The sequence below is a fragment of the Camelus bactrianus genome, chromosome 1, assembly GCF_048773025.1.
Source record: "Camelus bactrianus isolate YW-2024 breed Bactrian camel chromosome 1, ASM4877302v1, whole genome shotgun sequence".
NCBI lineage: Eukaryota > Metazoa > Chordata > Mammalia > Artiodactyla > Camelidae > Camelus > Camelus bactrianus.
In genome coordinates, this window is record NC_133539.1 from 48,429,136 (window position 1) to 48,451,538 (window position 22,403).

Sequence of the window (22,403 nt, forward strand, 5' to 3'; positions counted from 1 at the left end):
ATGAGGAGCTATTGGACATACTGTGCCTTATAGAAATCATATTAGAGAAAGAAGTGTTAGCGAAGGGAATGACTGATTAGTGGTAGAGAAAATAATTGAAACAGGAAAAAGTGCTAATGCTAAATGGAAGGAAAATAAAAGAATTGTTATGAGAAATTACAGTGTATTGAAAAACACTTGCCTGTTAGTTTGCTAAGAACATCTGAAAACACTGCATAGGATACTGTTAAGAGTTGTATTAAGTCATTGGAAAATGACATTATTCTTCTCTCTTTTGATTAAATCCTCCCAGAAACTTGGAGTCTAACAGGCATAACACATCTACCAAAGTGAGAAATTGCATCACAGAGTTTGTGAAAGAAAAAACAAAACAAAAACAAAAATTGAAAAAGAAAAGTTCCTTGGAAAAAAAAGAAATAAATGGACATTTATGACACCAGATATACTACTGGTGATTGAAGTCAATCCAATAGTTTAAAAAATAGGTATATAAACAGATATTGAAATTATGGGTTAAGTGTTAACAAACAGAATTTATAGTGAAGAATTCTAATCTATATTCTAGAATCCATACAGAAAAAATGCCACCACATACATAATAAATGAAATAAACCCTGATGTCTCCCAGGGTTATACATTGATGTGATACATCAAAATAATGATGAATTTATCAAGGTGGTAGATTAGAATTTAAATGGAATTATTAAAATTCACCAAATTGTAGTTAGGTTCATTCAGTTTACTGCTCTTTGATCATGGCTTAGCCAAGAGTCTCAGAGAAGATATTTAAAACACAATTTTTGAAAGGTCATTGATGATTCATAAGTGTTTTATGTAAATGTAAAAATGTTTTTCTCCTTTTGACTCAACTCACTGTGGTGTAAAATTTCTTTAAATCTTCTCCCGAACTTTAGTTTTTTTTAATATTACTTATTTGAACTTTGTTATATTACTTATTTGAACTTAAAAAATATCAGTAGTGTAAAGTTAAGAGTAAGTAATGGGCCAGTATAAGTCAAGTTGTACCTTTTCTATCATTAATAACTATAGATTGAATCCTTAATTATGTCATATTCAGTCATCCACATCTCTTTGCAATGATTAAGCTAAAAAACTGGCCAAAAATGAATAGTGATGGAATTAGAGTATTTTCCATGTTCCTGTTATTAGGCCAACCATTTAAGAACATGCAAATGTAAGGAGGTAGTAGAAGGGAGTTTAACAGATACATTTTACTTCTTTATAGCTGCCAGAGGTGAGGATGCATATTATTTCTCTCCTTAGAGCAAATTGTTTGTACGTGGAGCATAATAGTGGTTTGCAGTAAGTGTCTTGGGCCAGAGACAATAATCTTCCCCACAAAAGCTTAAAAAAATTTAAAAATTGTATAGGGGATCATCTTTCAGTTTTACCTTTAGCAAAATGACTGTTTTGTACGCCCAGAAAAAATAGATATTTTTCTTAAATTGAAGACAAAAATGTCCACCATTATTTCAAGCAATCCAGTCACTTGACAGCTTTATAGAAACAAGGGAAGACTTATTTCATGTAAGTTATTTCATAGGAAATAGTGGCTGTATTTGCTTCTGAAACTTATTTTGAATATTAAAAAATAATAAATTCTGTCTGTATCTTCACTTCTTGAACAATGCTAAAATTGGATAACTTCTATCGGTGGCTGCAGTGACTTCTGAGGTCAGAGGAGTTAAACTCTACCTTGTTGACAGTGTGAACAAATAAAACAACATGGCATCTGTCTCAGGTTATAATGCTATTTTGGTACTTCTGCCAACTTGACTAACACTGAAAAAAAAAGAGAAGGACTTTTTTGAAGGGACACCTCCCATTGAGTAGTTGAGCAACAGTGCCTCCCCTAATGTTATTTTTCTGCCTTCTTTGTTATGCTCACCTTAAGCAGCCATTGCCAGGCACCCCAGTGTTCACCCCCTGTTGGAAGTTACTACTGTTGAAAAGAATGCAGAGTCAGAGATTTGAGAGGATTTCCTGGTGCTTATGGCTGAACTCTTATTACTGTAGAGTCTCTTTGGCTGCATTTCCCAATGAGGATATTTACTACCAAAAGACGTAATGCATTCAGGTCCTTTAGGAAAACTGGAGTGGAACAGAAAAAAACCAATAGTTGTAGCAGTGCAATCAGTGCTAAACTGTGGTGGGGGATAAAAAGGAAACCAAAAATGTCTTATATGTTGAGGTCAAGTAGTTCCCTTGCTTTCAGCGCGTCCTTACTTTCTACCTTGTTGAAAAATGCAAGGTACTGAATGCCCACCGCCGCATCCACTCTCCGACCAACATCCGTACCTACATACTCAGGCTCCCTTCCTGCTATTATCAGCTCTCCCTATTACTCTTTAGGGGTAAATCCTCCACTGAAGTACTAGACCCCATCTCTCTTACTCAAGAATCTTGCTTGAGAAACTTTTCTCTCTTTCCTGTATCAGCAAAGTTCTCTCTTTCCTGGACCAAGCCCATCAACATTCAAACAGGCCAATATTTATATCTTAAAAAAATTGTTTTGATCCCAAGCCCATCATTGTTACCATCCTATTTCACTGTTTCTTCTTATAAGAAGAATGCTCAAAGAATAATCAATACTCACTACTATGAATTCCTTTCTTCCCAGGCTCCCTTAAATTCACTCGAGTAAACATTTCATTGCCATCACTCCACTGAAACTAATACACGTAACCAAAGACCTCTGTGTTACTGAATTCAACTGTTAGTGCTCAGTCATTATCTTACTTAGATGTTTAGTACGTGATTCTTCTTTTTTCAGTAGTGCACACTCCTGGTTTCCTACTACCAACTGGTCCTTCCTTTACCTTTTCCTTTACTGGTTCTTTTTCTTTTTCCTGATCTCTAAACTTCTTCAGAATGTCCCAAGATCCAGTTCTTTGACCTTTTCATTCCTCAGTCTATACTCCCTTACCAGTGCTGTGATTTTTAAATATGTTCATATTCTGATGACCCCTTAAATTTTATCTCCAGCCTGACCTTCTCCTGAACACCAAATCTGTACATTCAACTGCTTGTTTTTCATCTCTATTGGAAAGCTAACAGACATCTCAAACTCAACAAGTCAAAAAAGAAATTCTCATGGTTCACATTGAATCCACTGGAAAATCCTCTCAGCTCTACCTTTAAAACATGTTTTAAATTGTACCACTGGTCACCACCCTCACTGCCATCTCCATGGGCTGCCTCCTTCATTTCTTGATGAAACCACTGCAACTAGCCTCCTTCTTTCCTCAGTTTCTGTCTTGTAGCCTATTGTCTAAAAGAGAAGCCAGAGTGATAGTATTAATGTAAATGTGATTATGTCTCTCTATTGTTCCAAGCTCTCCGATGTCTCTATCTCAGTCAGAGTAAGGAAAGCCCTTTTCATGCTCTACACACCCTGTAATATCTGTCTCCCCATTACCTTTCTGGTCCTGTCTCTTTCTTTTGTGCCTCTTGCCATTTCTGCTCCTTCCACACTGGTCTCCCAGCTCCTTGAACTTGCCAGGCATTCTCTCCCATTAGTGCCTTTGTCTTAGTGTTTCCTCTGTCTTAAGTACCCTTATTCCCTGTGCTTTTTAAGGTTTGCTCCATCATTTCCAAGTTTTTGCTTAAATAGCATGTTTTGCAAGGACTTTCCAGACTACTTAGAATGCAATTCTTCATCAGTCTTCCCTGCAATTTTTTTCTTTATAAAATTTACTACCTTATAACGTATCATAATGTCTGTCTTTCTCCAGTAGACTAACTTCACAAAGGCAGAGATTTTTGCCTGTTTGTCCAATACTTTATCCCAAGTACCTAGTAATAGCATGTGGCATGTGATAGGTTCTAGAAGTGCATTTATTGAATAAATAAATATATTTTCATTGCACTGAGTAGAAGCTACACAACTTTTTTTTCTTTTAATTTTGAGAAGGAAACTTCTTGGGTTTCTTTCAGGTCTTTTCTTAAGTGTGCCACTTAACAGAAGGCCAAAAACTTTTTAGGCTTTGATAAATTATTTCATTAACCATCTAGCATTTTTTAAGCTGTTTTAAAATTCATTGTGATATCTTCTAATTAGTAGAGTGGTGGAGTCTGAATTTTGGAGTCGTATTGCAAAGGTTTGATTACAGGTCATAAACTTCCTAGATGTGGCGTCTTGGACAAGTCATTCAATGCCTTTACTTCAGTATTTTCTTCTGTTAAATGGGATAGTAAATAATAAACCACTTATATTCTTTGTAATATTTAATCTTCCAAACAAGAATATGATATAAAGTTTATATGCAGTACCTAGTACATAATAATTAAGGTATAATTTTTAATATAATATTGTCTTGGCCATTGCTTGATGTGTTTCTTTCCCTTCTCTCTGGCTCACTGTTGCCCTGTGTCCTACTTGCTAAAAGTGCTTGGTAGATAGAAGAGAGGGATTATGGAGGTGGGAGGAACAGTGGACTTGAAGAAGGGGCCAGGACTTGTGATACGCCATCAGACTGCAATGCAGAGAGTACTATTCCAAAGTGTCCAGTCATTTCCTAAGTTTAGATACACTAATGCCTGAACTTTAGACAGCAGGAATTTGTTCCTAAGTGGACAAAGATGACAGATATTTCTTCTTGTAACTCTTTTGCAGTTTGATGCATGACTCCAGACCCTTCTAACCTCAGTCAAGATGGAGTGGGTTTTTAAATATATTCGCACTTGATTTTTAATGTTGATTCCAGATGAGTATGACAAACAGAACAAGTTAGAGAAAGCTACTTAGAAATGACCTAAAACCTTTTATTATACTCTAACACGTAGGTAGTTAGAGCATTGTTATTTTAGCTAAATCTTGTTTATAGAACATGATGTTATTCTCTGGGTACATTCATTCCTCAGTGGTGAAGAAACTAGAAATTATTGCATTCTTATCTCAAAACAGAAATTCACAGTTGCATTATGAGGAATGTAATTAATTATGACCATATTCATGAACATATTGAAATACAACATGCATTTTATCTTAAAAACTACTTAGAAACTATCTGTATTAAATAGCTCCCTTCAACATCAGTTTGACTAATTAGGACCCCATCCCTGAACTAACATCAAAGAATGTGATTAACTTTTGAATCCTGAAATGTCCTTTCTGGTCGTATTCTTAAAACTCTAATCCTGTCTTCAATTCCAAAGGCGCAATATAGATCTTTTAACGCTCTATTACTTAAAATCTGGTGAACATGTATAATCTGCTTCTGTACTTTGTCATGCATTCTTTCCACTATGTTGGATTCTCTGCTTTTGACACAATTGTCAACCATATAAACAGAGAGGCTTAGTTGTGTGTGTGTGTGTGTGTGTGTGTATCCATCCCTGATTGTTGATATATATGTCGTGTCTGCTTACCTAATTCTTGCAACAGAACACTTCTTGCTCTGTAATTTTATTGGCATCTGTATTCCCTGCTTTGTCATTTCTAAAGCATATAAAAGATCTTGAACAGCTTCATATTTAAGTCAATGGGACACATTTAAATTATGTTTATACTGAGGAATTTCTTCTCCCCTGCAAATGAGAAAGAGATTCTGGATGTTTCCAACCTTTCAAAGTCAAATGTGTTTATGTTGTTTCTCTACAGAACTGTCATTCTCCAAGCCTGTGGTGTTATTGAAAGAGATTACTTTTCATTGCAAAGCTGAGGCCAGATGCTTTTCACTTGCAAGTGAAGTGCTTATTCATCTGAGTGTTTTTTTTATGTTAGTGTCCTATGATTATTTTTTAATTAAAAAATGACACAAGGTAATATAATAGTGAAGATATTAGGAAGACTTAACATACAAATGAATTACAGGGTGACAATACCTGAAGCAGAATCTAGAGCAGGGAGTTCATAAGGAAATAGGATGTTACAGAAAAGTAGAAGTTTTTTTTTTTTTTTTTCAATTCTATCCTTTTCTAAGATAAACAAATACTAGCTAAGATCTGAGAAAGTTAATTGATGGTCTTTTGAGTCCAAGGTTGCCAATTCTACCTGAGGAATCTCTTCAGAATATCAAAACAATACTACTGTTAGATTTTTTTTTTCTGTTGTTTTTGTTGAGAATCTGGGCGGTTGATGTTTGAAATTTTTACTGTGTTTATAGGGTGCAATTCACTGAAGTTAAAAGGGGATTCTCTTCCGCTGGATAGTCAACTTCTGTTTACTTCAGTCTTCTCCTGCCTATTGGCTTTTCAATAATAATTTATTAATTAAAAATAAGAAGTAGTTGTGGCAGTAAGTATCCCTATCAATTTTTCTATGTTTCAGAAACATTTGAAAATCCTTTAGTTAGCCAGGGATTTGAAACTACATAGTAACCACCATAGAAGATTACGTTATTCCCACTTCAACATGTGAACATTGTCCAGTTGTCAAACAGGTGACACCTTTCGATAGACAGACACATTTCAAAAGGACTTTATTGGTTTTCCTCCCCTGTACTCCGTAACTCAGTCTATATACGTCATAGGTAAAGCCATGTTTCAGGCAGCTTTGAATATTTATTTGGGATTTTTTGCCTGTAATTATATTAATTATATATACATATATATCTTAATAATAAATATCTTAATCTCTCTGTCTGTCTCTGTGTCTTTCTCTTTTCCTCTCCCACCCTCCCCCTCAATATATATAGATATATAGATAGATGAGAGAGAGATTAGATAGATACACACACACACTTCCCCCCACCCCAGCTGTAATGACAGTGTGCGTTTTGACTTCCAATCCTAACTTTTCTGTTAGGATTTTCTGTTTCTTGAGCCTAGTCTAACGAAGTAATTTCATTTTCAGCCTCCTATGGCACAGGGCAGTCAGACACTGGCAATGGGAAGACAGTGGGTAAGGGAGCATGAAGAATGAATACTCAGAGTAAGAGAAGGAGGTGAGGCTTTATTGGGACATGAGAGAGATTATGAGGGCAAACTTCTAGCGAGATTCCTCACCCCCACCGCTGCCACATTGACACCAGCCTTCTGAATGAGGCTCAAGATACAGTGCACATGAACTAATAAAACTACATTTCTGCACAGCTAAACACAGGCTGTACCTTTCAGCCACCCACTGGATTGCCCTCTCTAGTTCATTGACATGACTGCTTTATGTTTCTGCTCCTCGGGTGATGGAGGATATTTATTTGGTATATAAGGCAAGTTTGTTGACACTGTTCTACACGTTTCACAAAGAACAAGTTGTGTATTATTGAACAATTATTGTATTATTGTGTATTCTAAGCCTTTAGGATTTGTAACAGCTCATTGATGGAAGCGTCACTGCAATATTTATAAAGTATAACAAAGAGAGAACTTGATTGGAACTCAGATTTGTGAGTCAAGGAATGGTCCACACATCCTAGTGAGACACAGTTTATTTAGCAGCCTATATTAAAGAGAAAGGGATAGAAATTCAAGATATGCACAGGCTGCATCAAGTCTTAAGGGGGTGGTATTTTCTGCCTGTACATTATAGGAAAATCCTTTTAAAACATGTAGTAAAGTCAACAACCTGAGGGTCATCTTAAATAAGTCATTATCAATCGCTATTCAAAAAAAAAGAATTCCTTATTTTGAAAATATCTCAACCCAAAGTTATCTTTCTGCTTTTTTAATGAAACCATAATGCATGTACTTTTTAATTTAGAAAAATAAATAAGATGAATTTATAAAGTCTCATTTTTCTATTTTAGCTTCTTTGGAACTACATAAAAATCCAACTAAAGTTTAATTATTTTATTTAAAATGTAATTTTTAAGCAAATAAAAATATTGAGAACATTGGAAAAGCTGAATACTTGGAATACTATGATCCATTTACATAAATATCTTTTGATATTATATTCAGTGATGAGTTATTCATGATCATAAATCTACCATGACGATGTCAAATTTTTATGTCTTAATGTCTAAACTTATAATATTTAAATGTTGAAATGTTAAAAATACAGATTTTTATCCCAAATAATTTGATCTTAAAAATCAAAGTCTGAAAACTAAGTCTTTAAGTCTCTCCACACTATAATGAGGACCCTAAAATGTCCACTGAGCAGTGAGTGAATTAGAGAAACCATCCTTTAAACCTTTACACAATATTTAAACCTGAAAATTATTGGTGCTTGATTTCAAATAATATCTTGAGTATTTTTTTTTTAAGTATACATTTTTTATGAACCTAAGGCAGAATCAAAGAGTCATGCTTTGGGGTCTAGTAATTAAGTCAAGTTATCCTAGAACTAGGTGGGCATGAATTGGCATACCTCTGCATATACAGTTTGTATTTTGAATGCCTGAATGGTATGTTGTGGAGAACCAAGGAAGATTTTAAAGCAAAACATTGACAATAAGTATGTTAGGAAATTACTCTGGCAGTGAAAGGATTCTGCAGGAGTCAGAAAAAATTTTACAGGGCTACTGAAATAACCCAGTAATGCAATGTGGTGAGGGAAAGATGGGAGGACAGATTTAGGGGCCTTTTAATAACTGGAATCTATAGAATTTGCTGATAAATTAATCAGATGCAAACATAGAAGGGGAGAGCGAGCCAGTAGTGAGCCATAGGTCAGCTAAGTAGTAGTGAAATCCTTCTTCAAGATAGTGCTAAAGGAGGAGGGACAAGTTTTACAAGAAGATGATTAATTTATTTTTGGGCACCACATGATTGAGGGGCCTTGTATGCTGAGTATCTTGTAGAGGAGACAGAAGTTTAAGTGTGGATGTGGAGTTAATTCTGAGTCGGTCATCATTTGCATGTAGGGAGTAGTTGAAGTGATACTTGTAATATATTAATAAATGAGTTAATACACGTAATGTTAGAACAATGACTGGCACTTGAAAATAACTCAGTAAATGTCACCTACTGTTACAGTCTCTCAGAGGAGTTTCTCAAGTGAAAATAAAAGTGGTATAGATCTTAGAAAAAGACTTGTCCTTTGAAGGTCATGTTATAAACTCAACACATAACCTGGCGATGGCAGCTGTTCCAGGTAATAGTAATAGCTGTATTAGTAACTCTAGTCAGGTCTTATGGGAGTCGTTTTTCATTGCAGTGAGGGTTGAGGTATGAAAAGTCGTTGCAATGAAAAATGACTTGCATAAGACCTGACTAGAGTTACTAATACAGCTATTACTATTACCTGGAACAGTTGCCATCGCCAGGTCCTTCTATTTATTTATTTATTTATTTATTTATTTATTTATTTATTTATTTAAATTATTATTATTTTTTGCCTCACAACAGATAAAAGTCAACATTCAAAGCAAAGAAACTCCCAAATGTTGGAACACTGTGTTTCAGAAGTATTTCATGTTGTCTGCCTGATGGGCAGTGTGTGTAGATGGCATGGACTATACCTTCTGCATATTTTCTTTCCCTGCAGAACCTGTCACAGTGTTTTGGACATGGTACACTTTGAATAAACATTGGATGAATGGATGAATAAATGAATGCTTACTATGCTCAATGTTCAGCTTTAGAAGGATTTTTTTTTCTTGCCATTGCCTGAGTGTAAACCTAATTTGTTGACTAACAGTGAGGAATCAGGGTAGAGAGAATACAAGTAAAGGAAAGAGAAGACATTTAGCTATTGAGTTGAAGGGAGTCAAGTTTTGGGGATCCAGGGAAACTCAGAGATCTGAAGGCTGAGAGTAGCATTCATGAGCATCACATACATTGTTGGAGGGACTCTGTGATTGCTGAGTCACTCTGTGCTGTGTTTGGTGGCTTCTGGTGCCAGGAGGCTCCAGACTATTCCCAGCCGTTTTCTGGCTTGCACATGCCTAGTAATAAGCAGATATAGAAAGGTTCGACTCTGCCTTGGGTGGTAGCTCTGAAGGCACCTTTCCTATCCTCCAACTATTACCTTTTTAAAAATTAGTTCCCTGCTTAGGATGAGCTGAGACTCCTGAGTGTAGAACACAGACTATGAGCAAAGTTAAGAAGGCCAACCTGTGATGGACCAACCTGTGATGTTTACCTACGCATAATCCTTGGACCACCAGCAGCTCTTATCACCAATGCAGAATTGAGGACCCACTAATCTTAGTGGATTAGAATCTGATTTTTAGCAGATCCCTATGTGATTCCAGTGTACATTCACGTTTGAGAACGGTGTCTCAGGGCTTCTGGAAGATGTGGTTTGTGTTCACATTAGTCATTCCCTGGGTCTGGAAATACGGGACTAAATTGAATGTGCTATGTTTGTCTCTATTTTGCATTGTTAGAAATATTTCAGTAACCACATACTCTAACTTCTGGATATAAACTGGGGTTAATGGAAGCTCCAACACAAACCTTTATAACAAACTGAAAGATACAAGTTCTACTTTTTAAAAAAATGAAACCTTCTAAGTTGAGAAGATCTTGGACCAATCTGATCAGAGTAGATCTTGACTTGCCTTATTAATTTTAACCCCTGAAATTAGAATTTGGCTCAAGGATAGATATCAAATATTCAGGAGATTCTTAGGGGAATTTTCCATGTCCCAAGCACTCTGAGATGTGTACTAATTGTGTGCCCATGGCCTTCCATTGCACTGCTTGTATTGGTTTTATGTGTTTAGTCTAATTACTTGCCATGAGCTACAGCGTGTTCTGCATTTCACCTAAGTTTCTGAAAATAATACAAAACAGGAAAGACAAAGTCCTCTTTCATGCCTCTGTGTCTTTGAAGCCACATAATTTAAATGATCAGAATGTGTGCCATTTCCTCCCTTTGAAAAATATATCTGGTGGTAACACACATCTTACAAAACGCAAATGAGATGATGTATATGAAAGGACTTTGTAGATTCTGAAGACCTATACCATGTTAAGATGCTAGATTTTGAGAACTTTGTTATTGTAAGTATTGTGCTTGTTAGTACTTGTAATTATTAATAGTATCATTGCTATTATTACTACTGAAGCTACTGCTGTAACTACTATTGTATTAATAATAAACAGCAGAGTGATATGAAATAGAGTAAATGCCTTGGAATAAGTTTCACGGTGTCCAGCTATAAAGAATTGAAGAAGCTATTTAAATATTATACATTTTAGTTCCCCACATCATTACAGACATTTGCAATGCCCTGCAACATAGATTTTGTCTTAGTTTGGGTCTCTCCAGAAGTAAGAATGGATTCCAGTGCAAGGAGTTAATTTGGGGGGACAGTATAAGGAACACCAGAAGGGAACGCTGCTAAGGTGGACTGCACTATTGAGTCAGCTATCACAGTGGGCCAAGGGAGCTTAATCCTGCTGGGAACTGCTTGTCAGTGCCATGATGGAGGCAGAAGTAGGAGTGGGAAAACCGCAAGCCGCCCCATCCCCCCAGAAAATGCAGGCGGCTTCTAGAAGCTGGAAAGGGCAAGGCAAGAATTTTCCTCTAGAGCTTGCAGAAGGAATGCACCCCACCTGACTCCTCAAATTTAGTTCAATGAGACCTATTTTGGACTTCTGAACTCCAGAACTATATGGCAATAAATTTATGTTGCTTCAAGCCACTACATTTGTTGTAAGATGTTACAGCAGCAAGAGGAACTAGCACAGATTTTGTGAAAAGAAAACAGACCTCATAGTTCTACCCCCTGAAGGCCAGGAGGCTGCAGTGTCTGCTGGCTCCCCTGTGTTTTCAGTTGAGGGCTACTCCTCCTCGTTTCCACTCCCTTTTAGTGAGGAGAAAGGCCTGCCTTTCCTGTTTGTGGAATAAAGGTCTCAGGCAGAAAGGTGCAAAATCTGGCAGTTGGAAGTTAGCGAAGAAAGGACTGGATTGGGCCCTGACAATCTGCTGCAAGGACTAAATGAGATTATGTAAAGAAACATCTGGCTCCGTGTCCCATAAAACAAGTGCGCAATAAATGCACCCCTTCCTCTCCTATCTGTCAAACCCATTTTTTTTCCCATCAAATTCACCTCAAATATCACTTCTTTTCTGAAATCTTCCAATTTACTTTGGTGTATTACTTGCATACTTCATTGAAACACTACTCCTGTTTATTTGTATTATTTACATATTTATCACTGACGCTAAGTTATGAGTCCTTGAGAGCAAAGACCATGTTCAGTTCACTTGAAATTCCCATCTCTAATGCAGTGTATGCAAACATTTAAGCCCACAAGAGACATGTGTTGAATGAATGGACTTTTATTCTCTCAGATAGAGGTTCCATTTCGCAGTAACTTTACACCTCTTACAGAATCATCGAGGCCCTTATACCGGATTTCTGAGGATTCTAGATCCTTGTCTTACTTTCACACCAGCAACTTCACCAAGAAATCTCTCCCTAAGACAGAGAGTGCTTTGGGTGCGCGTCATCACCCCCATCGCGGGGTGGTTTTCCATTAGTCTCACTGTCCTTCCTGCTACTGGAAGGTCACACTGGATAACACAAACCAAGGTAATCTAACTAGTACTTTGGAAACACTTTTTTTTTACATCCCCTGTAAAAATTAGGAGGCTTTCCATGGGATGTATATTTATTTATTTAACAGAAAATACTGAGTGCACTTAGCAGTCAAGCTAGCAGAATGCAAGAAGGTATATACTGTATTCTTCTTTGTTTCCACAACATTTATAACCTCTGCAAAGCAGAAAACAGCTGTTATACTGGCAATTGGCAGTATATTTTGGGCAAGTAGGGCAGCAGGGTGACTAATGTGCACTGTAATGACATTGTAAGTGACTCACTGGGGTGCAATTATCAGTATAGTTGCCACATGCTTGGTTTATGATTAGGTTAATCAGTTCCGTTGCCGGTTTGATCACTCTGTCTTCCTCTGGTTCACTTGAACACTTTATTCTCTTGCTTAGGGAACCTAGGCATAGACTTTATTTTAGGCTGTCCCCTGGTTTAATTTTCACATGTCACCTTTGCTGAAAGTTGCTATTTTCCGTGGGTCCTGTTTGACCCCACAGACCAATTTGCAAACTGTACCACTGTACAAAATTCAGTACAATGCTGAATTCCCGAGACATGCATCTTAGCAACTAGGAGCCTCTCGAGGGAGCATGCTAGTTTTCTTTATTGCTTTTCTTACTCTTACTATGTACTGTCATTAGGACACGCAGGGAGTGGGCATCTCATACACAACTCGTGGACGTCTCAACTTGTAAGTGACCAGAGGAGAGTGGTTTTTGGAGCACTCGAGGAACTATGACCTAACATTAGAAAGTCAATCAAGACAATCCCTTCAGGCTCTGTTTCTTTAACAGTTCTGTTTGTTTGGAAGCACAGCTGACTTTTCTCCTTGTAGCACAACTCTGATTATTTTCCTCCCCTACTCAAAAATCTGTGATGAACACCTAATTGTATCCGATGAATTTAAATTTTCTTAATGTAGCAATAATGGTGGATAGACTCTAGGATTCCCCTATTTATTCTCTCCTCTGAGTTTTTATGCCTCATACTGGCTTCTCCTCTTGAATGGGGGAAGAATCTGTAACTTGCTCCGAATCAATACAATTACATGGCAAGAAGTTGTGGCGGGTCTATGAGAACTTTGGGCAGCAGCTAGGAGTTGAGGATTGCTTCTAACAGTCAGCAAAAGAGACTCATGCTCAGTCCTTCAGCTGCAAGAAACTAAATTGTGCCAACAACTCTTTGAGCAGGAAAGTGGGCTCCTCCCAGATGAGCCTTCAGATGGAATGCAGTTGACCAACACCTTGACTGCAGACCCTGGGACCCTAAACAGAGAACTCAGTGAAACTGTGCCCAGATCCTTAAACCACAGAAATTTTGAGATCATAAATGTGTGTTTTTTTAAGCACTGAAGTTGTGGTGATTTATTACACAGCCTTTGAAGACTAATACAAAAATCAAAGGCTTCTCTAATTTAGTCACCTTTTTAGCTGCTTCTTACGTTCATGTGTGTGTTGTAAATTTCTGTCACACAAGACTATTTTCTAAATAGTCAGGATCCTTATCTATAAAATGTAACTATTAGATAACTGACTGGTGTACAATTATCTTTACTGTAATGGGGGATAATGATACTTGAAAAGTTTTTGTGAGTGTGAATTATATGACACAGAGAAGCAGTTATTGGAATTTTTGGAACATTATAGGCACTCAGTAAATATTAGTTTCATTTCTTTTTCACTTGCCTTCTCTTTCTAAATCATCATTTTGGTCGCCAGTCTACGCCTTTAATTCTGCTGGTCCTTTATAGAATGCCTTTCACACTCATCTCCATCTCCCACTTTAAATGTTAGCTCAGATTTAACTTCTCTATGAAACAGTTCTCCACAAGAATCTTAATCTCACTCTGTCTGTGTGCCTTCAGTGCTTAAAAATATAATCAAAGCTTAGATTAAGGCATAAAGTGACTTGCGGTTATGCTTCTAAAGGAGAGATGGCATGTCTATGTAAACATGTGAGTGTCCATCATAAGTAAATTTACACTGTAAGTGTAATATGGTTCAGCTGTGGAAAATGGATGAGGCGACCTGAGGTATTTATTATTTGAGGATAAAAAGTAACACTGATAAGCAGGATTGTTAACTGGTGAGGGAAAGTGTGAAGGGCATTTTTATTGTTACCTAAACACAGTATTCCCTCTGTACACAGTTATAAATTCCATAACACTCCTCATGATGATGCTTTATCTGTATTGCTTTCTTTCGTATGACTTACATTTGTTTTTTGTTTTTTCATCCATAAATTAGACAGTCAAGCCTGGAAAAAAACTAAGACAAAAATAGCATTTGTAGAATCAAAATGTCTCATTGAATGAAAGTAGAAATACCAGTTCCTTAACTCTGATAAAAATCTCTTTCCTGCCCCCTGTAATGTTTGCCTTTAGAACTTGAAAGGGCTTTGGCATTGAAAAGGATCATATTAAACATTTTTCTCTTCATTCTTCAAGTGTATACAGCTGTTAGTTTTTCATGAGAGTCCTGTAATGTAGCTGACAAAGTAGTGGTTATATTAAGAGAGATTAGCTTTCGAGAGAAAGGAAATATCTCTAGTTATTTTTTTTTTATTCACTAACATTTTTAGGATCATATTTTACTTTCCTTAGATAATTTCCCTTTTATTACAATCTGTTGCCTATTGCCTGAGTGCAGCTTTTCCCATAAATTTTGCACATGCACATGCACTAAATGCAGTGTCTGTCTAGCAGTGACAGGCGAGATGTTCCGCTGAATGTTCAGTTGTTCCCAGGGGCTTTCTGGGCTGTTGCCACAATTCTGTAGCCTGTAATCTGGTTGTTTATCTCCTCTCCCTTTGCAAATGTACAAATACCTCAGTTACAATTTTTCTTTTTTTTTTTTTTTTAATATAACTACTATACTGATGTTTGGCTGCTGAAGCTATGACTTGTCTGCTTATATTTGTATTGTGAAATATGAACACATGTGAAATATTAAATAAAAAAGGGAATAAAATAAGATTCAGTCCTGTTCAAACAAAGTAATGTAAGACACAGTCTAATTTCATTTCAAATTATACTATTCTTCTGATGTATAGCTAGCTTGAAGTTATGGGTTGAGATCTACCAATAAGAGAAATACACAAGACCCCCTTAGCTATTTTAGAGAAAGGAAGTGTTCATTCGGTGGGAGGCATGATTTCTTTCTAAGTTAATCTTTTGAACGTTTAGAACATTTATTTACAGTTAAATCCTGTTAGTGGTATAATCTCCCATGTAAAAAGCACATATAAAATGCTGTTATTTAACAACCCATTTTAACTGAGAGAAAATTTCTTCAGAGGAATTGAGTACTGTCAAAGATGTTCTTCTGAGTTTTAACTGAAATACCTTTTATTTCCCTACGGAATATGCCTTTCTTCCTCATTTTGTCCTGTATCTGCCACTATTGTCTGTCAAGGAGAATTAACTAGTGAAATTAACTAGTGAATGCATCCATAATGCCAAAAGTTTTGTATACATAATTCCTTCCAATACTAAAAAAAAAATTCTCCGAATCCCTAAAATTTACTATCAGAAAAGCGTTCATAGTGCTGCTTTCTTATAAAGCCTAAATGTGTGACAGAAGCCTACGATCCGTAAGATTGCATCGAGAAGAATGTTTTCGGTGAATGGAAAACTGGAAATTCTCGTCTGCCTTATCTCTTTTGAATGTTCTTCAGACTGTCTTTAAGTATTTGACCATTTGACAATAAAGGTTATGTATCTTAAAAGTGTAAAAGTAGAGTCAATGAATTTTACTCTATTACCAGATTTATCATAGGACAGCCATCATTAAGCATCAAGCATAGGCTTAGAAAAGATGTTATAGATGAGACTCAAGTATCAGATGAGCCATTAGGCCAGATAACCCTTAAAGCTCCTAAAAAACTTAAGTTTCTAGCGTTAGAATATTTTAAGGACCAAGACTTTGAATTTCTAAAACTCTGATCTGGTCATTAAATGATTTCAGGATGGCTTTTCTTCCTCTACCTGTGACATTTTTCACTAACAATATTCATCGTTTTTTATCACTTATCAGCAATATGATAAATTAGAATATCTATAGAGAGAATCAATGATGTATAAAAGGATGAGAAAGTACTATGCCTTATGATTCACCACTGATTGGATCATCTTTAATTAAAAACCACTCACTATTAATATCCTAAGGAAATAGCATATAACCCAACACAAAGGGTGATGTTTTATTTTAGTCTTAAAATTGCTCCTCTGATGAATGTGTTTTCCCTACCTCTAAGCCTTATTTTTGCCATATGCTTTCTGAGTAGATACAAGAAGGCGATTTTAATGACTTCAGATCACGTTTAATTGAGCTGTATATTATAAGTAGAGAAGAAAATTTTAATTATAGATATATTAGTCAGGGTTCTCCAGAGAACAGAAGGAATAGAATCTGTCTCTCTCTTTCTTTCTCTATCTCTCAGAGAGAGTGAGAGATTTATTTAAGAAATTGGCTCATGTGGTTATGGACATCCAAAGTCCACAGAGTGGGCTGGCAGTCTGGAGACCCAGGGAAAAGCTGATGTGCAATTCAAGTCCAGAGGATATCTGTTGAAGAATTCCTTCTTGCTGGGTCAGTCTTTGGTTATATTCAGATCTTCAACTGTTTGGATGAGGCCCAAACACATTATGGAGAGCAATCTGCTTTACTCAAAGTCCACTGATTTAAATGTTAATATTATCCAAAAAAAAATCCTCATAGAAACATCCAGAATAATGTTTTACCAAACGTGGGCACTGTGGCCAGCCATGTTGACATGTAAAGTTAACCATCACAACAGGAATGTATGCATTGAGGCCTTCTGCTGTTTGAGCTTCTTTGTCTGGAAGATGATCCATCAGGATTTTTCACCTCACCTTTTCTAGACTATGTTACTTATAACATTATTATTATTATCATCATCCTAGTATTAGCATATAATAAGCTATAATTCAAGGTTTTGTTTTATGAAAGTTCTACTCACTTGTCACTGTTCTCTCTAGGTCATTTTACACATTGTAATTATTGGATAAAAACTTGACCAAGTCTATCAGAAACAAACTTAAGTTTTAACCTTATCTAGGTACTTTCAACTACCTTATCTAGGCAGTTGGGCTTTTAAACTTATGCTGTGCAAAGTGTGGTGTTTGGATCAGTGACTGAGTTGCACTGGTTTGACCCTCTCATGCTGCCGCTTTGAGATTTTTAAGCCTTGGCATCTAATTATTTCTATATTTTGGCTATATAAAATTTCTAAAATCCCATTTCACACAAATAAATATTTGTAAATAGTAATGATTATTTGCAGGCTACAGTATAATATCATCATTTAATTTAACTGTTTTGGAAGTTTGTAAACATTATAAGATTTTTTTTCAAATTTTAATCACTAAAAATATCAGTCAGTTATTCTAATTGCTTACCTGGTGAGTGGTCACTTTGATAGACATTAGTAATGTGTCTATTATTGGCAGAAAATAATTTTCAAGTGTATATTTTAACATTATGAGACAATGATTTTATGTTTTTAAATCTTAAATACGTCAATACTTCTGTGATATGTTATTCAAATGTTAAAAATTGGACACCATATGTAAAATAAAATAAATTAAAATTGTTTATTTCTTGTTTCATTTGAAATATTTATGCTAAGACCTTCCTTTGAGTAGCAGATTCATTTTTAAATTCTGGACCTCCCTCCTATATCATTACAAATATATCTGAAGTGTTTATTAGCTAATGATTAGTCTTAAATAATTATTCCCTGAAATATTCAATTAAATAATCTGCCTAGTTGTGCACAGTGGCTCACTCAAACCTTTTCTCAGGTATGGTGAGAGAAATTATTCAATATTTATAATATTTTTATATTATTTTATAGACAATATGTTATACTCCTGTGATGTTTTTCACATAATCATCACAACAATATGACAAAATCTGATTATTGCTGTCTTAAGCGTAGAGGCTAAAGCTAGTAGACTTAGAAAACTAGGTTCACACTATAAGGTAAATATTAAAATTCATGTCTTATAAAAGCTAAAACTTGGTGACAATTAAGGCATTCAGTGATGCATCTGGATGATTACACAGTTTGCAAGTCTGCCAATTTGCTTGATGCCTTTACCCATAAAATATTGAATGTGACCATGAAAAGGCTCAATGAAACAAAAAAGAAGACTCACTCTGAGTAATAGTTTTTGGCTTCTAAACCTTGGCTAAAATGAAAGACCTTGCATAACTTCATATACAGGAGCCAAGAAAACATGTTAAGTTGTCTAAAAACAAAAGAGAAATATCACATTATGAAAGGTGATTACATTCCAAAGCAAAAAGTCATGAACATTTTGCAATGTAAAGTAAGATTTGGTTATATCGTATTTTTTTAACCTTAATGTGTTGCCTAATTATATATTCCATTTATACTTCTACTATGAAAATTACCTATGTAATGCCTTAAATTTTTATTTTTTTTCCTTATAGAGGAAAATAATGGTATTTTACTATTTGAGTGGCTTAGAATTCAAGTGTTATTATGTTGCTTCATGAAATACAGGAAGAGCTTTTAAAAAGAGAGAAGTAAGAAATTTTGATAATAATAATTCACTTCCTTGAGACTATGCCGTCTCAAGAAATCCTATTTGGAAAATATGTAAATAATGGCACTGTTGGGGATTGTCTCATGAATGTCAACTCCCCTGTAGATTAAGACTTTACCCACTTGAGTAACCAGAGAAAGATGCAAGACTGAGATTTAAAAAGAGAGAGGTTGTGCCACCCATTTGATGTGCAGTGCTGGTCATGTACTGTGCTAAAATCAAGTGGGTGATGGGGTTGAGCCATATGAACCAGCCTGTCCCTTACATTCATCATGTGTCTTCATGTCTTCACGCTTGATAGCAGTCTGTAACAAGAAAGACTTAAATTAAGAGGGTTAATGGAACAAGCTATAGTCTTGTGACTACAATTGATATTCATCGTCTTCTTTCACCACCTAGATTTCACTCAGCCTCAACCAAATCAATTGGTCAAAGTTATGTGGCTAATTAAGAAATCCAGACTTTTATTCCTGTGGGTCTGATCCTTGATTGTCTTGACATTATCAAATTGTCTTGACACAGTTGCCCATTTACTTCCTTCACTGAAAATAGAACAGCAACAGTTACATTGGTGAATCTTCTAATTTTCAGAGATACTCTTCCCATGTCTCAGTTATGTAAGAGCAATATTAACTTCTATATATATATACATATATATGCATATTTTTCATATATATATGTGAAGGTACATATAAATGTATATAGTTTCAGTATTTACTGAAGACAGAAAGTTTTACTTCTCTGTACTTTTCCTTCTGTGTAAAAATAATGAACAAGTATACTTTTCCACTTTCTTAGAGGACTTTTCCTCAACTGCTGTACTTAAAGTATTTATCTATCCACCTACAAGTGAAGCTGAGTGAGACAGCAGTATACATTTATTTACACCATCATACAGAGATGACCCATTTATGAGTCAGGCCACAGTTTTATTCTTCACCATCCATTGCTTGAAGATACCTCCCTACCACCTTCATCACTCACACTCAGTGAAACCTTAAGTTTATGCTGGAAGAGACGTTGCATGTAACAGTGGTGAACAACTTGGTTAATTTGGGCCAGCTTTGTCGTTTCCTCTTGGCTGCTGGACATGCCCAGATTCAGGCCAAAGGTGCATTTCCAGCATACGGTCGATTGGTTCTGCACCTGCTCAGCAGTGTGAGTTGGAAGATATGACAACACCAGCCTACAGTGGACAGCTTCCAGTTGCAGTCGGTTGTTGTCTCCACCAGGTGCTTAGACTCTACAAGGCCCCAGCAGCACAACAGGAGCTACCTTTCAGGCATCTATGAAAGAAACAAAATTACACTAAAAATCCTTAAGAGTCTTATGCTGCTGGAATTTGCCAGGGAGGCATCATTTTCTACAATGAGAACCTCTAGGTCAGTTGGATCTACTGGGTTATATGGCCTGTCTGGTAGGACAGTTTGCACTGCAGCCTGGTGCTGAGTCATTTCTTGTTCTGGGTCCCACCTAAATCTGGAGTCACACAGATTCCAGATCTGGAGTAAAAGGGTCAGAGCATTGGTCTCAAATGTGTTATATGCTATCTCTAAAATCACAAAGGTACACCCAGAGCTGTGCTGTTTTTGTGGTAGGAGATGCAGGGTTTAATAGCGTGTTCCCTTAATGAAGATGGCATCCCCTAAACCACTGGTCTTTAAAACGTCACTGATATTGACAGGCTGTGAATATTCGTAGAGTCTATCCTCAACCATCTGACATGAAATGTGTCTTCCTAGAGCATCCAGAGTACTTGTCACTCACTGCTCTCCGGGTCTGATTAACATGATATTAGCAGTCTGGTGGACAAATGTGGTATTTTGAAGATCATATGTCACAGAAAGCAGGAAAGTTCATATGGCCCTGGGAAATGGCAGTGAACTGTTACCTCCCTTGTGAAAACGCACTCTTTTACTCCCCTTTACTTATCAAGGTATGCACTCGCCATAGTAGCTACCCACAGAGTTCCTGAACTGTATTGATCTGCTCCACAAAGATATCACATCTCACATAGCAATTGTTATTGGGGCTACTACTTACTACATTTTTGGTCTACCCTTACCTTCTGTGATCTGTCTGCTTTTGCCACACAGGGAAATATGGTTGATGTTGGGAACCTTAACCCTTGTGTACTTTGATTCTCTGGTGGGGCACTAAATGTGCAGTTTACCCAAGATAGAATGTAGACTGTGGTGAGAAAGAAGGTGAGAATGAATATATGTATGTTCGTGTATGGCTGAGGAATTATGCTCTACATCAGGGGTTGACACAGCATTGTAAACTGACTATAACTTAATTTTGAAAAGTGCTCAAACCACGAAGTAAAAGATGTATTTTCACAACATAGACAAACAGACCTTCTTTCAAGGAACAAGAAAAAGAAAGAAAAAATAACAACAACAAAACAAAGAAGCCTTTATCAGTTGGGAGATCTAAAGAATAAGAGAGATCAAAGTTTGGCCCAGAAAATCAAGATTGTCTCAGCTAGGATGGCAGTTAAAGCTATGGAGGGAAAATATAGGACCAGGGACCCAAGTAGTATGCAGAAGTTTTGGAACAAATGATCTAAGTAATATGATGGGGAGACATTAAATCATAGAGTCATAAATCTAAGGGTTGGAAGAACTTCAAAAATAATTTATTGGTTCATTTATTCAAGGTATGTTTACACACTAAGTGCTGTGCTACACTCTGGACTTACAATGGATAATCATGCTAACAAATCTTCTGCTATTATGGAAAGTATTTAAGGTACATAAACCTTCAGGTGTCATTTGTACATTCAGTCAACAAGTATTTACTGAATGTCTTTTATGTGACAGTTAACTATTTAATCATGATATTTTACTGTCTGCTATTTGATAGACTTCGCAGCATTTTGGGGATTAAAAAGGAGCATAAGAATCACATCCCATATTTTGGATAATTCCTATCTGTTATGAGACATATGAATATGAACAAAGTAAAATGCCATCTGGCAATTGATACTGTACAGACTTGGAAATTATGTTTTGGGAACTTAGAATGAAGATCAACTAAGTCTGCTTTGGCATAAAGGAAACTATCAATTTTTATTTTAAATAAAAGGAAAAATGTTTCAAGTAGAAAGAAGCATGTGCTAAGATAAAGAACACAAAGGGCTTGAACTGTCCAAAAAATGGTGAGGTGTTTGGTGTGGCTGAAGCACAAGTCTCACAGCGAATGAGGAGACAGGGGTGGAGTGAGATCAAGAGCCCTAAGAAGGGTTGACTGTGAGTAAACTGTGGAAGACTTCATATTTTACCCTGCAATTCTTAAGGAACTTGCACTGGTTCTGAAGCAGGGAGATAACACAGTCCAGTGTTCTCTGCAGATGCTGAGACTTGGTCGCAGTGTGGATAGGACATAGA